Raw genomic sequence first — 17214 nt, 5'->3', positions numbered from 1 at the left:
CTCTGTGTCTCTGCCTCCCTTTGTAAATTTGCCTTTGCAATAAAAATAGATACTTAAAAAAAATACTTAGTATTTCAGTGTGAGTATGAGAGAACCCATATCCAGCCTTTAACTCCATTTCTACTATGCAGGACTTAGTATGTTCTTCAGCAAGATATGTCTTCCAGACCATGTAATATCCATTACTAATGTACATTATTTTCTGGATTAAAATTAAAAAGAAAGTAATACATCACAGGGCAGAAACTGTGCCTATTGAGATATCTAAAGCCTTCCAGGACTTTGGGATTTTCTTCCAGGAAGTCCAGGGAGAGTGTGGAAGCCGGAAAGTCCCTGCAAAACAGAATTGAATTCCATTAATCCCAGTTTTCTCTGCAAGGAAAGAAAACTCAAAAAACAAAATCATCTTTTTTTTTTTTTCAAGATTAGATGCAATCTAGCTTATCATTCCATGGATAAAGTTAAGCAACAGTAGGATGTAGGTCTTTTTCTAGCTCCCCAAACTACCATTTTCCAAACAGTCTTTCATGGATGGGGCTTGTTTTGTAGCTGCAAATCTGAAGGGACTGGACTAGAGCAGAGTGTCCCTGGACAGTAACCCTCTGAGGACATGGGACAACTCCTAAGTAACCTCTGGGCGTCCTGTGACCCACACCCTCTCCTTGTTTATCCTTCACTTTCCTAGCTAAGCGTATATGTCTGTCTTTGCTAACTTTTTGTTCTGTAAGAGATGGATGGACTCCTTACTCCTCAACCACTAATGTCTCTAGTGGTTCGTCTCCGATGTGCTCACTATCTGTTCATGCGGCAGCTACATTTTCTATAGCTTCAAATCTGTCATATGTCAAAGTGGTAGACATTTATCTAAAATGTATTTTTTCTGCACATGTCCCTCATTTGGACTCTGCTTATAAAATATACTGACCAGGCTGGCACAGTGGCTTAGCAATCTAATCCTCCACCCTGTGGTGCTGGCATCTCCATTCATGTTCTGGCTGCTGGTCTGGGAAAGTAGCAGAGGATGGTCCAAAGCCTTGGGCCCCTGTTTTGGATAAGCTCAGCTCTGGCTGTTGCAGCCCCTTGGGGAGTGAACTAACAGATGGAAAACCTCTCGCTATTTCTCCTCTCTTTAAAATCTGCCTTTCCAAGAAAAAGATCTTCTGTCTACTGCTTCACTTACCAAGGGGTGTAGACTGTGTAAGTCTAATGAGTCCCTGACAAGACAGATTTAATCATGCTTAAATTTGGGCTTAAAGAATCTACATCAATATTCCATTATGAAATTTCTGGTTGGGGTTGGTTTTTCCCAGTAATGTCTGTGATGTAATTCAATAAGTATATGTGCTAGAGGAGCAATTTTCAGAAAGAAAATGAAAAAACACTATAGAAGCAGAAACATTTCTGTTAGGAAAACCACCCAAGATGGTCAGGTGCTTTTCTGCTTTGGATACAGCACCCTGCTGTTAGAGTTAATGGCTTTACAATTAAGGCTACCCGCTAAGGCCTGCTTCTACTCCATATTATATCCCAGGCCGCACCCCTCATGTGTTAACTCTGATGATTACATACGATCCTCAGTGTTGAGTAGAACAAGTTAATGCTTCATTCTGGGGGATAACAGCTGATTTTCTCCAGACACCAAACTGTTGATTCAGACCCTTGGCAAGGAATTGTACTGAGCAGGCCACGCTGCCCAGGGGAGCTCAAGCCTTTCTCCAAGTGAGCGCCTCCCTGCTAGAATGAGGCTGACTCAACCCTGACTCAGCACACTGTCCCACAAGGCACAGTGGGTAAGCTACTATCTCTGCTGCAGCTCTGAAGCAGTCGAGCATAAGTCCCCTTTAGTGACCAGACAAGCCACATACCAATTTCTAGTCAATTCTACAGTCCGTTTCCTCCTCAGAATCTCTCTGTCAATCACATCAAAGTGTTGGTGGCAGTGCTGGTGTTACAGTGCAGCATGTGAAGGTGCTGTGTGATACTGGCATCCTCTATCAGAGCACCAGCTTGAGTTCCAGCTGCTTTGCTTCCCATCCAGCTCCCTGCTAATGCTCCTGGGAGGGCAACAGATGATGACCCAAGACTTGTACCGCTCCACCCATGGGAGAGACCTGCTTGGAGTGCCTGGCTCCAGCCTTTGGTCTGGCCTGGCTGTTGCAGCCATTTGTGAAATATCAGATGAAAGTTATCTCCTTCTATTCTTTCCCCTCACTGTATCAGTCTGCCTTTCAAATAAAAGAAGTGTCAGTCACTCATTTCTCTCTCCAAATGGTAAGCTCACTACCTTTTAAATTACTAAGCAGGTTTGATCATTAACCATTTTTGATTTGTAATTCAGTCACATGCCATGCGTTATACTTTCCTTCTCCTGGCAACGCAGTCATAATCAGGAACAGTTCCCGTGTGCTCACCATATTGATTCTGATGATTCATGTCAACTCGGTAGCCACTTTGATTCCCAGATAACATTTGCTCTGGCAGTCACTAGGAACCCTTTCATAGCTTCTTCAGGATGCCTTTAATTTCTTTAAATTTGCTGAGAAGCAACTCAGTTTTATGAAATGACTTGCAACTCAGTAGAAGGTAGTCACATGTAGCCATATAGAAATAGATGCTGATAAATTTTAATTTCATTATAATACAAATGCACTTTGATTGTATCTGGGGGTTGTACGTATTTTATTGGACTATGGAAGTACCATTTATTATAGTTCACCTATTTTATTTTAAAACTTCAAGTTACAGTGATTAATATTCTTTCTTATTGACTATTCAGAATCCAAAGAAATGTAGGTGTGAATTGGAACAACTTTTCTGAGACCAGCATTGCGGCACAGCAAGCTAAGGTACCACATGTAATGCTGGCATCCCATATGGTGTCAATTCAAGTCCTAGCTGCTCTGCTTTGGATCCAGCTCCCTGCTGACATGTCTGGGAAAGCAGCAGCAGATGGCACAAGTCCTCCGGCTCCTGCACCCAGTGGGACTTAGTCCCAGCCACTGCAGCCGTTTGGGGAGTGAGCCAGTGCATGCAAGATCTCTATCCCTCCTGCTCTGCAACTCTGCCTTTTAGATAGATAAATCTTAAAAAAAAAAATTTCTCACTTATCTAAATTTATGTTGTTTTTAAAAACTGAACTTGGAAACATCTATGACCTTGACCATGAAAACAATCTAGATATGAAGATGTTGGCAGAAAAACTTACATGTTCTTGTGAATGAAATATTTAAAATGAAGAAACAAAACAACATGAAAACTATTTTATTTGATTAGGTATTAATAAAAAATATATTTAAATATCTGTCACTAGTCAGCCAACATCTACTTATATCATTATTCCAGAAATTCCTTCAAGAACTAGAATTTTCTAATAACTGAGTAGCAGTCCTGAGTTATGGGATAATAATTGCCAAATGGGCAAAACAGACTCTAATAAAACACATGTGGGTGCTTCAAAACGTTCATGAAAAATGAGAATAAAAGAAGTTTATCTTGGTGCCAACATTTTGAAACCATGAACTGTTCCTTCATAATATGCTTCTTTCATGAATCTTTTGAAAGTTAAACATGATGTTTCTACTTCATTAAAAAGAAAAAAACTGCTGGAAACATTCTCCCTGGGCTGTCCTAAAATCCCATTAGATAAGATTGTATTTTAAAGACTGATTGATTCATTTCAAACACAGAATTAGAGAAGAGAGATAAAAAGATTTTTCACCTGCTGGTTTACTTCCCAGACGGTAATAACAGCCAGGTACCCAAGCCAGGGGTCAAGGGCTTCATCTGGGTTGTCTAAATGGGCAACAGGGAACCAAGCATTTGGACCATCCTCCAGTGTATTCCCACGCATTTTAGCAAGGGGCTGAAACAGAAGTGGAGTAGCCAGGATGAGAACTGGCATCTATATAGGATGCTGGTGTTGCAGGTGTCTTTAAGATTACAATTTTTTCTGCGATATACTACAGTTGGGGAAAATGATCCAAGTTGTGAGAAGGATTTGGAGCAATCCTTGGCTCCAATATTACTGAGTGACAATACTGTGTGATATATATACCTATTTCTGTGTTAAGAAATAAAGCTGTGCAAGCAGTTCGCTTGCTTAACATTGTGGCTCTACCACTTAGCAGGTGTATCATCCCTACTAATATAGGGATGTTGATGATAATACCTATCTTATAGAGTGGTCTGGAAAACCACTGGTTTAATATGTTTAAAGTGGTAGGTAGGAGTGATGAATAAGTCTAAGTTATTATTGTGTCAAACATTTAAAAATTCTCCTGGGAATTTCATCCTTTAAAAAGAATAAAGATTCCTGTGATAGAGTATGGAACAAATGCATACTACAGTACTGGAACAAAAAGTATTAAATGGCTTTTTTGGACACAATACTTTGTGTCAAAAATTTTATTTCTACTCAGTTGAAAGTAGTAAAAATGGGTAAACCTTGGCTTTAAAAGCTACATCCCAGATAGAAAGTAAGTACATAAATATTGAATGCTTGAATTATGCCCTGAGGTTAAGCTACTAAAAGCAATACCTCATATTTTGAATCACGATTTACCACATCTTATTGCTCATCGCCTATATTTATTGCAGTGCCTGGAATGGTGAGATACCCAACAAACATTTGCTCAGTGGATAAATGAATAAATAGTAAATGCTTTAGTATGGCCATGAATCTGGAGAGAACATTTTGTTTTTTCATTTAGCTCTGGCAGCGTAACTCCCAACCAACAATGTGAATACAGGTTATATAAACTTAGCTCATTGGTCAGCAGAGTAATACATTATGGCAAGTAATAAGTATTGCTTTACAGCTACAACAGTGTAACAATCTGTGCTGTTTGTAAGAAACATGAAAGACACAGATGGGTTAACAAGAGTTGATCACTGTTGCTGGAGGACAAGTCAAAGCCAATATCCTACAAATGGAGAGTTAAGGACAGTTGTGAAGGATTTAGACAAATGTGCAAAGACACTGCAATTTTAAAAAAAGCTATTCATTGGGGTAAGAAAAAAAGGTGAAAATAAATGTACTAAAGACATTTTCCTTTGACCCCATTTGCATGGACTGACTGTCCCACCAGCACAAGAGTATCCATGCTGTGGGCAGAATTTTGATTCCCAAAAGTGCATATGTTGAACCATGTGGATGGAGAAGGCAAATTAGAAGAGGTGATTGAAGATCCCAAACTGGGGAGGGAAGCCTGGATCGTCCAGGTGGGACCAGTGTAATACAGAAGGATCCTGAAGAGTAAGGAGGCAGATCGGAGCCAGAGGCAGCCTGCAAAGGTCTATGCTTGCTCGCCATCCTGGTGGACAGAAGGAGCCATAAACCCAGGCATGCAGGTAGCCCAGACGCTGGAAGAAAGGAAGGAACAGAGGACCCTCCACAGTCTGTGGAAACGTTCAGCCTTATTGTCAGTCAGTAAAACTCGTTGTAGACTTCTGAGAAAAGCAAGGCCATGTTGCTGTAAGTCATAATCTTTGCTTATTTGTTAGAGCAGCAAGTAGAAACAAGTATTTTCAAAAATCTACATCAAACCTATGGAGACACTAGTTTGTAGCCAACAGAAGCTAATTCTAGTTCTCTGGGATTAAAATTAGTAATTCTTAGAAAAGTGATTCACTTAGGGCTAGCATTGGGATACACCTGCCTGCCATGCCATTTCGTCTCCTGGCTGCTCAACTTCTGACCCAGTTGCATGCTAGCAGCCAGGGGATGCAGCGTGTAACTGGCCAGGTGCCTAGGTCCCTGCCACTTGCCAGAGATTCAGAAGTGGCCCCTCAGTTCATCCTGGCCACTCCCAGTCCTTGAGGATATCCTGGGGAGGTGATGGGAGTGAACCAGCAGATGGAAGTTCTCTGTGTTTCCCTCTGACTTTCAATAAATAAATAAATAAACAAACAAATAAATAAATCTGTTTAAAAGATTCAGTTGTTCTGAGGGTGGGGCTGGGACGGGAAGAACTAATATAGAGAATGTTTGGGTACAGAAAATAAAGATGTGCTGAACAGGATGGTGGCTTGTCCAGAGCACACAGAAAGTAACCAAAACTATTTCCAATAGCCAAAAATGGAAAGATCTGAACAACCAAGCAAGGTGGGGTAAGATGCCTGCATTTCAATTGCAGTATCTGGGTTGGATGCCTGGTTCCAGCCCCTGACTCCGCTTCCTTCTCATATGGACCCTGGCAGGGAGCACTAAAGGCTCAAGGGATGGGCTCTGGTGACCCTTGGGGAAGACTGGGATGAGTCCAAGACTCTTGCTCCTGGCAGCTGCAGCCATTGCCAACATTTGTGCATGAACCCACCAATGAGAGCTTTCTTTCTATCTCCCCACCCCATCTATCTCTTCCTCTTTCTTCCTTCTGCTTCTCAATTAATTAATTAAATTTTTAAAAAGAGAGTATTGTGTTGCGATGGCCCAAAGAAGATTTATATACACAAATCCAGAGTGATACAAATAATGAAAAATGGAAAAAATACCAAAATTAGTGTATGAAAGTTTTGAAGGACAGCAAAATCTTAAAAGTATCTTGCACCGAGCAACCATTCATTACACATGCAAAAGCAGTGATTTTAAAAAAAAAATTTTTTTCAATTGCTAAAATATAAAGTGTTTGCAACGTTCTTAAGTGGTTCCTGCATGCTATTTATTCAACTGTTTAGCCACTAGTATTCTTTACCAACTTATAAAAAAGCTAAATGGTTTATCCTGCATTTTGTTTTCAAATATTAAAAGGTTAACATGCCCAGCCCAGTAACCTAGTGGCTAAAGTTACTTTAGGCTTGTGGCCTCCAGATTCCACAGGAATTTATATGTTGTCTGCTGGAATAATTTTTTTTTATAACATTCTTTTTTTAAAAAAAATATTTATTTTTATTATTTTTTCATTGGAAAGGCGGATATACAGAGAGGAGAGAGAGAGGAAGATCTTTCGTCCAATGATTCACTCCCCAAGTGAACGCAACGGTCGATGCTATGCCGATCTGAAGCCAGGAGCCTCTTCCGGGTCTCCCACACGGGTGCAGGGTCCCAAAGCTTTGGGCTGTCCTCGACTGCCTTCCCAGGCCACAGGCGGGGAGCTGGAAGGGAAGCGGGGCTGCTGGGATTAGAACCGGCGCCCATATGGGAACCCCGGGCGTGCAAGGGAAGGACTTTAACCACTTGCGCCACCGCGCCGGGCCCCAACATTCTTTTTTTAAGATTTATTTATTTTTAATTTTTATTACAAAGTCAGATATACAGAGAGGAGGAGAGACAGAGAGGAAGATTTTCCGTCCAATGATTCACTCCCTAAGTGCCAGCAATGGCTGGTACTGTGCCAATCTGAAGCCGGGAACCAGGAACCTCTTCCGGGTCTCCCACACGGGTGCAGGGTCCCAAAGCATTGGGCTGTCCTCAACTGCTTTCCCAGGCCACAAGCAGGGAGCTGGATGGGAAGTAGAGCTGTCGGGATTAGAACCAGCGCCCATATGAGATCCCAGCGCGTTCAAGGCGAGGACTTTAGCCACTAGGCCACGCCGCAGGGCCCAATAATTTTGTTTTAAAACACATAAAAGGGACTGGCATAATAGCTTAGTGGCTAAGCCATCACCTTGCATGCACTGGGATCCGATATGGGTGCCAGTTTGCATCCCAGCTACCACACTTACCTTTCAGCTCCCTGCTTCTGGCCTGGGAAGAGGGTGGAGGATGACCCAAAGCCTTGGGACCCTGCACCAACATGGAAAACCCAGAAGAAGCTTTTGGCTCGTGGCTTTGGATCGGATCAATCAAGCTGTTGCAGCCACTTGGGGAGTGAACCAATGAATGGAAGATCTTTCTCTGTCTCTCCTTCACTTTGTAAATCTAAGTTTCCAATAAGAATAAATTTGTTTTAAAGAAAAGGTTAACGGGCCCGGCGTGGTGGCGCAAGTGGTTAAGGTCCTCACCTTGCACGCCCGGGATCCCATATGGGCGCCGGTTCTAATCCCAGCAGCCCCGCTTCCTTTCCAGCTCCCTGCCTGTGGCCCGGGAAACCAGTCGAGGACTGCCCAACGCTTTGGGACCCTACACCCGTGTGGGAGACCTGGAAGAGGCTCCTGGCTTCGGATCGGCCTAGCATCGGCTGTCACGCTGTTGTGCTTTGGATCAGCACAGCAACGGTCATTGCACTCACTTGGGGAGTGAATCATCGGACGGAAGATCTTCCTCTCTCTCTCCTCTCTGTATATCCGACTTTCCAATAAAATAAATCTTAAAAAGAAAAAGAAATAAGTTTTCCAGACCAGAGCCCCCTTTGTACAGTTAGTAAATAAAGGTTAGTTCTGAGAGATGCTTAGCTTGCTACATCACAAGACCAGCCACCCTCCCCCTACTTCCAACCCTGTCAACTTTTGTAAATTTTTAAGACCTTGATTGGGTCTGAAAAACCACCATAACCTGAGATAAAATTCCTTGTCACAGGCTATAAATAATCTAGGTATCCAAGATTATCTGAAAAAACGAGTTAACTGTTGCTGTTTTAATGTAGATATTAATATCAATATACTATAATCACATTTGACTTCTGTGACTCGTTCTTTGTTGAATTCAACTGGCAAGACCAAGTGTACTCTCTCAGTTGCATTAAATAAAACAGTGATGTTTAACTTTTTAAAATTGACTTTTCTATTTAAAAGAGTGATGGAGAAAAAGGAAGAAAGACAGAAAAAAAGAAAGAAAATGGACATGAAAGACTGAGAGAATGAGAGCTCTTTCATTCACTGGTTCACTCGTCAAAGAGGGACAGCAGCCAGATACAGGTCAGGCCAAAGTCACGAGTCGGGAACTCTATTCTTTTTTTTTTTTTTGATAAGATTTATTTATTTATTGGAAAGTCAGATATACAGAGAGGAGGAGAGACAGAGAGGAAGATCTTCCCTCCAATGATTCACTCCCCAAGTGAGCACAAGGGCTGATGCTATGCCAATCTGAAGCCAGGATCCAGGAACTTCCTCCAGGTCTCCCACACGGGTGCAGGGTCCCAAGGCTTTGGGCCGTCCTCGATCGCTTTCCCAGGCCACAAGCAGGGAGCTGGATGGGAAGTGGAGCTGCCGGGATTAGAACCGGCATCCATATGGGATCCTGGCGCGTTCAAGGCGAGGACCTTAGCTGCTAGGCCATGCTGCCGGGCCCGGGAACTCTATTTTTGTCCACCACATGCATGGCAGGGGCCGACCCAGGCACTGGAGTTGTACCTTCCAGGCATGTTACCGGGAAGCTGGATTGGAAGCAGGTAGCCAGGACCTGAGCTGGCATTCTGGTCTAGGTTGTTGGTGTTTCAAGTGGAAGCTTAACGTGCTGTACCACAGTGCCTGCCCCTTGCTTCCTGACACTGAACTTTTACTTAGCACTTGCTATGTTCTGGAGATTTAGCCTGGTACCTTTCATCATCCCATACAATGCTCTGAACACACCCTGGGCAGTAGGTACTCTTATTATCCCTATTTTTAGATATGAGAGGTTAAGGAGTTTGTACAGGGTCATGAAGAAGGAAACCAGCAGAGCTAAGGTCCTAAGACAGAAAGCCTCAACTGTATAGCTCAAACTCTTAACCTTCATGGCACCTCGAGTGTGCAGGGGGAAAACAAACAAACAAAAAAAACATCACCAAATTCCCTCCAGATTTAGAATACATAGACTTAAACTAGTAGTAAGTTCACTATAGACTTGACATCAGAAGGCTTGCAGGGACAAGACCCTGAGCAAAGTGCGGAAGGCAGGGTGGGCTCTGTGGCGTAGAGTTGAGATCAGAGAGCAGAGCAAAGCGGCTTCGAAGATCAGACACCCCTTGCGGGCTGCGGCGAGGAGAGCAGCAGCAGAAGACGGGTAGACTGGGTGGGTTTTACTAGAGTCACAACCTGCTTTTGCCCCTCGTTTCTCTCTTTCTGGTTCTCCTAGAGAATAAAATGCAAATACCTCCAAGATCCTCTGGTGCCCAGAAATGTATAAAAAGGAAACTCCTCTATACACAGTGTCGGAGGTAAACAGGACCAAGTTGTCAAGTGTTCTCTTTCTTTCTGGTGCACTACAACGCTTGTATCTTTGATTATCTTTCCTGTTCAAATTCAAATTAAGCATGTGAACATTGGAAAAGTTAATTCTTATTTTACTCGAATGAGAGGATTTTCCTTCATTTTCCCACTCTTTCTGCTGAATTCTCGCTGTTTTTAACAGTCACATGGCACAGATGTTAAAGCACAGAGAATCCAAACCTATGAATCCAATGGGCTATGTTCTAAAACACTACTGTGAGTTCGGAGCCCATAATCTATTTGTCCATGAAAGTTGAAGTTAGGAGCCCACAAACTATCCAGATCTCCCACTTGGATGGCAGGAGTCTGAGTATTTGGGCCATCACCCGCTTCCCAGGTACCTTAGCTGGAAGTGGGACTGGGAGTGGAGTAGCTGAACTCAAACTGACACTCTGAGTGTTGCAAGCAGTGGCTTATCTCACTGTGCCACAATGACTGTCCAATTTTTAAGTCCTCCCAAATCCAATCTTTAATACAGCTTCAGGGGGTTCCTTGTACTAATCATTAGTAAATATGGCTTATTTTGGAGAGCTGTTTTTCTCAATGACCAGAAGTCAATGTAATGACCTTAAAACACCTACCGCTTGTGCAGCAAAGTCACTTCTGCCTCATCCATGGCACAGTGTGCCAGGAGACACACCTTGCCCTGCTGCTGACACTGGCCATCTGGTCTCTGTATTATTTGGCCCTTGTGAGGATTTCACAATCAAAAACTAAAAGTAAACTCTCTAGGATTCTGGTCTACAGTCCAGTAATAATTCCCAAGCTTTTCTTCCTCTGAATTAGGTGTTAGAATCTGGGAGATTAGCAACACAAGTTTTCCTTATATTCTGACTGTAGCTAAATCTTTCTCAAGACAACTCATACTTCAATAAACTAAAGCTGTGATGCAGATATCTGCCAAACACAATGCTTCTCTCAGAAATGTTTTGTTGTAGGGCACAGTAACCACAATGAAATCCAAAACTTTGTTTTAGCTTGAAACACTACCAACAAATGTTTCCAAAACAATAATGCTTAGAGTGAGAAAGATGTCTGTCTTTGGGCATCCTAATGACATGGTTTTCCGAATGTTCAGGCTCTTACTGCGCCCCCCTTTCATCCTCTCAGCAACTCAGAGTTTCTGCAATAGCTAGAGATCCTTTGTGTGGCTTTTGAGTCTGCCTCTGCAAATATTAGGAAAAACACATGTATGATAAGCAAGGCACGTCTCCCTCCTTTCCCCTCGCCTCCAAATACAACTGAACACTAATAACCATGTCTGTTGTCAGTGTTTAAACACTTGGTGATTCATTTTTTTTTTTTTAATTGGAAAGTTAGATGTACAGAGAAGGAGAGATAGAGAGAAAGTGCTTCCAGCTGTTGGTTTATTCCCCAGCTGGCCACAAGGGCATGAGCTGAGCTGATCTGAAGAGCCAGGAACTTTCTCTAGGCCTCCCACGCAGGTGCATGGTTCCAAGGCTTTGGGCCATCCTCTATTGCCTTCCCAAGCCATAGGTAGGGAGCTAAATGAGAAGTAGAGCAGACAGGACAAGAACTGGCACCCATATGGGATCTTGGTGAATGCAAGGCCAGGACTTTAGCCACTAGGCTACTGTGCTGGGCCCAACATTTGCTGATTCTATCAGTAACCATTTGTCCATAAAAGCCATGACTTCACTACTTAAAGACAGTTCTATTAAACATGTATACATGTTTCACTTAAAATCTACAAAACAATTTGTGAATAAGATCTTCTAAGAATATAGGTGAGGGCCAAATGTGATAGCTTAGTGACTAAATATTTGCCTTGTATGCACCAGGATCCCATATGGGAGCCGGTTGTGTCCCAGCTGCTCCACTTGCCATCTAGCTCCCTGCTTGTGGCCTGGGAAAGCAGCACAAGGCCCAAAGCGTTGGGCCCTTGTAAACATATGAGAGACCCAAAAAGAAACTCCTGGTTCCTGCCTTCAGCTCTAGCCATTGTGGCCACCTGGGAGCAGGCCAGTGGCTGTTAGATCTTTCTTTGTCTCTCCTTCTCCGTAAAACTTGATTTCCCAGTAAAAATAAATAAATTAAAAAATATATATATATAGGTGAGCCTTGTGCAATGGCTTAGTTGGCTATATCACCCCCTTGCAAGTGCCAGGATCCATATGGGTGCCAGTTCATGTCCTGGCTGCTCTACTTCTCATCTAGCTTCCTGTTATAGCTTGGAAAGCAGAGGAGAATGGCCCAAAACCTTGGGATCCTGCACCTGCGTGGGAGACCGAGAAGAAGCTCCTGACTCCTGGCTTTGGACTGACTCAGCTCCAGCTGTTGTGGTCAGTTGGAGGAATTGGAGGGTGAATTCGCAGATGCAAGATCCTTCTGTGTATCTCTGCTTCTCTCTGTAAATCTGACCTTCCAATAAAAATAAATAAGTCATAAAAAAATAAAAGATTATACATGGTATTACCTTAATAACATGACTATAGTATTTTGGGTATTAGGCCTGCCAGCAGGCCCCGAGATCACTGAGGGTGAGGCAGATGGTGGCCTTCAGCTGCAAGAACCACTGGAGACAAGCTAATGAGGAATGTCCGCTGTATTGAGCACAGGTTAGAGGTTTTAAAGGAAGGGGAGGGCAGGAGGGAGCCTTCCAGCCGACTCCACGCCCACAAAAGATGCTGTAATTGACTGTATGACACATCTATCTCCCTAGATCTTGCAGTGATATCAGAGGTTATGGTCAGGTATACTTCCCTAGACCTTCTAGCCATGTTGGTGGTCACAAGGTCACACTCTATGTGTAGGCCTGAAGGCTGTGCCTAAGGCCATGGAGAAGGTTAGGCTTAAGCCACTCCCTCCAGCCAGCAGGGCAGGGGCCTGCATGATCGCCCAATAGTATTTACCATAAAGTGGTCATGTTTACATGGCTAAACAAGTTAATACTAAAAATTAGGGTCTAATAATAGTTCTATGTTTTCAACCACAAGCCCTATAGATAACTGGGAAATTAAGGATTAGTAGAATAAATAAGCCAGTGCTCACACGACACACTGAATTATTTTTGCAATCAGGAAGAAAGTCTCCAGAAAAGTATTTCAAGTAACAAATATATTTATTTCTGCATTTTCCAAAAGCAGTTGATAGATTTAGGTACTAGATGTGATGAAGGTGAGTATGTGACTGGTTGCCACCAAGGACTGAAGAGGCTATCCAAGCTTGTTTTTGGTAAAAGACAGAGGGCAAAGACCTGGCACTTCTAGGAGGAGAGCACTGAGTTACTACAGCAGGCATTACCTGAAAAATGCCAGGCAGGAGCACGTGGATTCTGACCCGGAAGCTTTAGAATCAGCAGGCCCACCCTCCCTGACAAGTAGGACAAGTTTTCTCAATTGTTTAAAAGGAAAAAGAAAATAATTTTAGGAAGCTGTTGTGGGAATTAAGTGAGAAGATATGTATGAAATGTCCACTAAGGACACCAAGCCACAACAGAGGGGCACCTGCCAGTATACAGTGTGGGTTGGATAGTATAGGAGGACATTGTGACCCTAGAGGGTCAGGGAGCACAGGATTAGTTGATTGGCTAATATTTGCATGAAAACAACTGAATGGCTACCTTTTGTATACCTGATTGGATATCATTTGTATAAGAACAGTTGAATGGACAGTATGTGTGTGAGAACACTTGGTGGAATAAACAAGACAAAAGGTGTTCCAAACAAAAGCATAGAAATTGTTGATGGGTTTTGTTGATGAACTCAATACTTCCTCCCTTATCCCATATGACCCTCAGTGTATAAAGTCTGGTTCTCCTAATAAACTTTGGCTTTGACCATCAGTCAGGGTCCACGCGTGTTATTATCGGCTCTGTGCACCAAGTCCATAGCTGCGGGACAGTGACAGATAGTAGGCTGGTTGGGTTGAACTAGGCTTCGGTGCCCATTGACATGTATGAGAGTTAAATTGGATGTGGGACAGACTGAACAAGCCTGTGGTACATACTGGCATGCATGGGAACCAGGGTAGGGGGCAGGCCTGGTGGGGGTTATGTGGAGTCGCCCCAACTAAGCTGCAGCTCCCACTGGTTTATGTGAGGACCGAGTATGAAGTGGGCAGGATCGAGCTGGACTACAACACCCGTTGGTTCATGAGGAAGACAGGGCTGGAAACAGAACTGACCCAGCAATTCCAACTACCAGCATGTGCATAAATTGATTGGGATTATGGACTGTGTTGGACCCTGTACTGGCAAACTCACACAAGATTCAGATCTGGGAACATCTCAGATGAAGTTTCTTTGGTGATCCCTCCAACTGAACTTCTGATCTCAGAACCCCAATCATGAAGAAAATATATCAGCCAGTGTACTCTGAATAGGTTTCATTACGATTGGAATGGCGAGATTAGCAGCAATTCAGAATTGTTGAACTATCAAGGCTGCTTGAGCAGGACCCTTGGAGCATGCCTCACACTGGGGACCTGGGATAGGTGGGAGGCTGGGTGGGGCTTTTCCCTGTTTCTCCCCTGACCCCAGATACAGGGGAAAAATGATATTAGTGTGGAAACAATGGTATTACCCACTTTCACCCTGTAGCCCTTGACCGTTTGTACCCTAATCAACTAAGTAAGATTATTAAAAAAAAAAAAAAAAAAAAGATACCAAGCTATAGTAGATTGTTCAACGTGAGCCAGATCCGAATAGTGGGAATTCTACTGGAAGGAAAGGTTTGCTCAGATGTTGTCAGCGCTCACAGCTTCCAGAAATCTGCTTTAGCACCTGAAATGAGTTCAATGGATCTCCTGAAATAAATCCTAACCAACTCTATTCATTAATATTACAAATTTAATGGGATTTCTTTCTTGGCTGGGCTGTAATCCTCCAGATTTTGCTCAACTGATAGTAAATACCATGGACTGTAGCCATGTACAACTCTAACTTGACAAAGAGAAACGCATTGAAATGCTAAGATTATGCAGCAAAGCTTTCAGCTCCACCACAGACATCATGCAAACAAGTTCCTGAAGTCAAAAAAGGGGTTGCACAGAAAAGGTGCAAACGACTTCATGCAATCAGACACATCTTAATTTCTCAAAAATCCTAAGCACACCTACAAAGTCACGTCATGTAGATGGGAAAACAAGTTGTCAACAAACCCGTTTTTCAAGCCCACTAGAGGTCTGGATTAAGGGAAGCAGCTTCCTTGTTACGATTCATATGCTTATCACTCACTAGATGTCAAGAAAACATTGTAAATATAATTTCACAACTGAGGCTTCCAAGATGATAACATCAGTTAACTCTATTTCAGTTATTTTGTTTTTGTTTTTTTTTTCCCATGAATGAAGGAAGGGAAAATATCCACAAAGGAAAATACAGGATAAAGATGAGAATCCATAGGCACATAACAAATATCTGACATATTCATTACCTGATCTCACTTTAGAGCTCTGACTGTTTTGAAATATAGCTGAAAAAATAGTTTAAGTATTTTAGAATATACTTCCAATGAAAGAAACGATTCCATTAATTGATTGGAGGCACGGATATTACAAACTCATTCCCACCAAGTTAGGCAAACAAGTTTGAGTCCAGACCCAACTCATCCTCCTCTATTCCTCTTCTCTTGCTTCGCAAAGTCTCTGCTCCTGCAGTAAGAGCTCAACTGGAGAATGGATGCAAACAGACAGCACCTTTCTCCACGCTCCCTTCACACTGATCAACTTTGAACCTATTTATCTTAATGCATTGCTCATTAAAGAAAAATAAATGCATGACATCTACTGGAATACATCAAAAGTCTCATACAGGCAAGCAGCACGTGGGAGATTCTGAAATCATTCAAGTTGAGCAAAAAGAGGCACATTTTTCAAATCTGTGACACAGGAAGCAAACAGTAACACTTAAGATCCAAACTTTAAGGAAACTAAATGAATTTTTTTAAAATATGAAACACCTGGCTATAATGTTTTTCCAATGTGATTCTTAATAAACAATTTTGCTTAAAAAACAAAACTCTAAAGCTGTTGCTAAAATCTATTTCCAGGCTTACAATAGCCTTTCTTCACTGGCAGACTATAACATAATCAGGATTATTTCCAGAAAGGGGATCAGTTAGATACCCGGGGAAAGAAGGGGTATATTTACACCCCTCAGTAACTCTGCTGTTATTTGCACTGTGAAAAATCAACAGCTATATTATGCCTTTCTGAACAGTCAATAGGTTGTATTTACACTGCTTTGAGAAGAGACAAAAGACATCTCCACAACTGTCTCATAGCAATCTCAGTTTGGTGGGTAATATGTAACAGTAATTTTTACATATAACATGGAATCAACCATACATTTACATATACAATAACAAGCACACAAAATCAAGTGACGGGTAAAGTCTCCTCAAGTGCAAATTTACAAACAGACCACAAGACACCCAACTTGGACCTATCATGGAGAAAAATCATTCACAGCCTGAGGGAGGACAAAAAATAAAGATATCAATCCAACAGAAAACAGAAAAATAATAATCACCGGAAAAGCTGTGTCTCGGCAGAGATTTCATCCACCAGAAGATGCAGAAACGTTTTTGGCCCCGGAGCACACGAAAATGGGTCTCCTGTACCCTCCCGGTTTTCTACCCAGGTGCCGGTGTAGACGGCCGGTGTGCACCTTTTTTTTCCCCCCCGAGATGAGAAGTCAAAATTTGTACTTTACCGGGAGCGGGTGCACTTTCCCCCCGGCCCCCCTTTGCTCTGCCTCCAAGATGGTAGGAAAGTTGTCGTTTCGGAGGGCAGAGGAGCAGCTCACTGGTGTTATGTCCTCGCAGTGCCTGTAGTGGTGCTATAGGAGGCTGCTGCCTCTTCTGGTGCAGCCCCGGCAGCCCTGCCTTCTTGGCTGGAGAGTATATTCAGGGATTTCCCCTTAATAATCACCGACCCCGGGAGCACTTTTGAGTTTCCAAAATAAAAATATGATCCTCACCCTTCTTGCTTGACAGGGAAAGGCTCTCTCCGGAGCCCAGGGGGAAGCAGTAGCAGCGGCAGCCGAGCTTCCTAGTCCATTGCCAGCGCCTCTCACTCTGATCTGTCAGCCCAGCCGAGGGAAAAGGGGGGAAGGAGGAAAAAAAAAAAAAAAAGCAGCTGAAAGGTAAGCAGAGGCGGCCCCAGGCCCGGCCCACATCCCCGGGCTCC

The 17214-nt window shown here is 42.9% G+C and overlaps 1 protein-coding gene and 1 long non-coding RNA gene across 2 annotated transcripts in view; one reads left to right on the top strand and one right to left on the bottom strand.

Annotated features, from left to right (window-relative positions):
• Positions 1–216: 216 nt before the first annotated feature.
• Positions 217–17087, bottom strand: LOC121159426. Its single transcript, XR_005884360.1, has 2 exons — positions 17006–17087; positions 217–333 (listed from the first exon to the last, which is right to left on the bottom strand). It is a non-coding gene; the product is annotated as an uncharacterized LOC121159426 (long non-coding RNA).
• Positions 16909–17214, top strand: part of INO80D (INO80 complex subunit D) — a 72465-nt gene continuing 72159 nt past the window's right edge. Inside the window, exon 1 of the mRNA XM_040984545.1 lies at positions 16909–17170. The gene's annotated coding sequence lies outside the window, so the exon portion shown is untranslated. The remainder of the gene's footprint in view (positions 17171–17214) is intronic.

The sequence above is a fragment of the Ochotona curzoniae genome, unplaced genomic scaffold (genome assembly GCF_017591425.1).
Source record: "Ochotona curzoniae isolate NIBS_2020 unplaced genomic scaffold, NIBS_Ocur_1.0 contig_4148, whole genome shotgun sequence".
Taxonomy (NCBI): Eukaryota; Metazoa; Chordata; class Mammalia; order Lagomorpha; family Ochotonidae; genus Ochotona; species Ochotona curzoniae.
The sequence above is the reverse complement of the archived record's forward strand: the minus strand, read 5'-3'. Positions and strand labels throughout refer to the sequence as shown.